This window comes from Dermacentor variabilis, chromosome 4 (assembly GCF_050947875.1).
Source record: "Dermacentor variabilis isolate Ectoservices chromosome 4, ASM5094787v1, whole genome shotgun sequence".
NCBI classification, from domain to species: Eukaryota; Metazoa; Arthropoda; class Arachnida; order Ixodida; family Ixodidae; genus Dermacentor; species Dermacentor variabilis.
In genome coordinates, this window is record NC_134571.1 from 55,945,420 (window position 1) to 55,948,711 (window position 3,292).

The window sequence follows — 3,292 nt, forward strand, 5'->3', positions numbered from 1 at the left end:
CTGGAAAGCCACATCTTACGGTGGCGCGGCTGTCTTTTTCTTTTTGCTGTTATACCTGCATGACGGTCTCTTCCCATGTTCAGCCCTTAATACGTAATGGGCGTATTTCTACAAATATAGCGAGTTTTTCTTTCTCCCGATATTTCTCGCCTCTTAACGCGCCTCGCGAAGTCTTCGGATTCGTGGCAAGATTATATCGTCTTTGATGCGGTTCTGTACGGAGGTGGGCGGCCTTGCCTAGGGCGTGCCGCCGGGGCCCTGCGGAGCAACTCGTCTTAACCCTAACCGCTGGGCTCGAGTTTGGTGTCCACTGCGCCCGCGCGGCCGAGTCGGGTGCCTGCTCATCGCTTCCTTGACCGGTTCCCACCTGGTGCGTTCGCTTCGTGCAGCCGTGGCCGCGCTTCATCCCTATTGCGGCTTTAAAATGACGTTGCCACGGCTTCCAGGCATGCAAGAGAGTGATGGCGGGGTGATCACTACGCCTCGCATTAAAACCACATAGACATGCAGCGCGGCCATGGCGGCTGGAAGCGAGCCCACAAGGCGGGAACTGGACAGTGAAGCGATGAGGCACCCAGCTCTTATTTTCTTTTCTTAGCACGTGCGCAGTGCTACTCGAGCCCAGCGGCTAACGTTAGACAGCGCTGTCTTGCACCGCCAGGATCCGGGATGCGCGCTCTGTAGACAAGGCGCTCGCCACTCTATACTCCAGGTCTCCGTGCCCGCTATCACTGCGCGTTTTTGCGCCGTATTCTGATTAGTGCCGCGTGAACGTGCTCACAGTGTAACCATCGCAGCTCTGGGCAAGACAAAAGGCACCGATGTGTAGGCGCGTCACGCTGCAGGTCTTCGAAATCGCGCGGTGAATCTTCGCGCAGTCCACGAAAGGCTTTGTCTCGTTCAATTGTGTCGCTGTAGTATACATGAGGTGCTGTTTGTCCAGTAACTTTAGTTAGCGCAACGCATGACTCCGCTCTCACAGACAGTCAAGCGTCCGAGCCCGTAGTTTTACTTCGTTTTAAGACCGCATCTTACAGTAACGATGTATAAAGTCCTGCGATGCATGCGCTTTTCTTTTTCGAGATGAGATCGCGTTATATTGGCAGCATGCATATATATGTATATATATGTATATGTGCATCGTTAGCTTTCCTTTTCTGGAACCGAAAGTCCTGCGCCATCGTGTTGTATTCGTGGTTGCATTATTTACGTGCAAATACGCCATATTTCAAAACACCCGTGCTTGCCATGACTTGTATTTTTTATCTTCCCAACCGTAGGTGCAGATCGTGTAACCAAGTGACCGTGGCACTGCCCTGAGGGTCAACGCAGCAACTATCGCCGCAGCGTCGCTTCGGCATCTGAGGTGGGAGTGTTTAGCTTGCGAGGGCGGCGCGGCCATTAACTTCCTCATCAAAACTGATTGACAACATTGGCAAATCATGTGCAGTTAACTGTAGTGCTTCATTAGGCACGAGCTTGCTTGGACGGTTGCAGCCACATCGGGTCGTCGCCGTGACGGAAGCGGAGAGGACGGGGTGGGGCGATTCCAGCTTCAGGCTTAGCTAACACTAGGCAGGTAGCCGACACTGCGCAGGCCACAGCTGGCAGGAGTCCTCTCTCGTTTGCGACACGGCCATCGGCCCGTTCAGAGTGCTATCGCTTCCCGGCCACAATTTCGCGTCCACGCGCGCGAAAGGGCGCGAAATGTGGAATCGCGGAAGTCGGTGGCACCCGGAATTAGTGCGAGGCTAACCGGTGGCGTATTACTTCCAGTTCGTCTAGCTACGCTGAAGCACGGACGTTGCCTTCGGTCCGCAGCGCGGCGCGTTGCGGCCAAAGTACGTGGCCACTTTTTCTCTTTTCCATTCCTTGTGCCACGCTGTTTTTGTCGCTCGACACGAGGACCATGTTTGACGAGTTCATCGCCCACGGCTCGTGCGATGACGCTTGTAATGGTGAGTACCTACTTTCTGGTTATATTCATAACTTGAAAAGCTGCCATTTTTTTTAAAGTTTCAGGTACGCACCCTAGGCATCCGCTTCCAGCGCACTCCAGCAACGTCCCTGCGTCCAGCAGCGTCCCGGACGGGTGACGTTCAGTGCCTGTCGTCCCGCGGCTGACGGTCTGTGCACTTCTCCTCCAGCCACACAGCTGGTTTCCTGGCCAATGAAGAAACCTGCACGACCCACCCTGCAGTACGTCGACTGCTAGTAAGTAAATACGAGTTCTTCTGGCCCGTGCTGTGGCGTTGTGCTTACGAGTGCTTAACACGACGCCTCCTTGTTTCAGTTCCCCATCCTTTGCCATCAGTCACGTGTGACGGATTTTCCTGCGCCCTGCCGTGTCCCAGACGGATGAAGTTCATCCCCTGTCGTCCCGTGGCTGACCGTCTGTGCACTTCTCCTCCAGCCACACAGCTACTGGTGTCCTGGCCAACGAAGAATCCTGCTAGACCCGCCGTGCAGTACGTCGCGTAGGTAAATCAGGATTCTCCAGGCCCATGCTGCGACGGTGTGCTGACGGTTCATTAACACGCTTTTCTTTTGTCGTTTTAGTCTGCAACCCTTGTCTTGACATCCGCCGCCCCTGAAGATTTGTTCCGCCTGTGTAGTAGGACATGACGTCCAGTGCTCAGAGTAGTGCGGCAAGCCTTGCTCACGAGACAGTTCGTCACATTTCTACGCCCGCTGACGCTGAGCTGCAGGAAAAGTCCCTCTCCGGCTGCTCCATGTTGCCTCGCTGCCGCTGCAACACTACGGAGCCATGACGCGCACACCGATCACGACATCCCTGTGGGAGTTCTTTCCACCCGGTAGCAGTATCATGGCCGTTCGATAAAGACTCGTATTGAAGGTTCCTTACTGTTTGACGAGCGGACCAAAACAATTCCAAGTAACATCCTGGCTAATCTGTGGTACACTGCTTAGTCAGTCTGGAGGTTGGTGCACGTTAATTCATTCTGTGCTCTCGTAATGGTACGCTGATGCTGGTTCGCATTGTGAAGTTGCGCGCGCGTATTCGTATGAGCATGCGTGTGCGTGTGTTGCTGCATGTATGTTGTCTATCTATTTACGCGCGACTTCGATCACTTCATTTGGTTGTTGGCGCATAATTAGCTGGGTGCGTTCTCACTTCTTCCGTGGAATTTTTGGTGCCTCGTCTCGTCTGTGCATTCTTCAGAACGCTCGTTGATGGATCCGCAGTGATAGTCGCTAATCTTTTCCAAGATCCTTCCAACTTTGGAACTTTGGCTCTGGGCGTTCCCCTTAATAGAAGGGCGTCCAGTGG

General features: G+C 53.9%; 1 long non-coding RNA gene across 1 annotated transcript; it reads left to right on the plus strand.

Annotated features, from left to right (window-relative positions):
* Nucleotides 1-1,374: 1,374 nt before the first annotated feature.
* Nucleotides 1,375-3,025, plus strand: LOC142577769 (uncharacterized). Its single transcript, XR_012827060.1, has 3 exons — nucleotides 1,375-2,214; nucleotides 2,294-2,477; nucleotides 2,560-3,025. It is a non-coding gene; the product is annotated as an uncharacterized LOC142577769 (long non-coding RNA).
* Nucleotides 3,026-3,292: the final 267 nt, after the last annotated feature.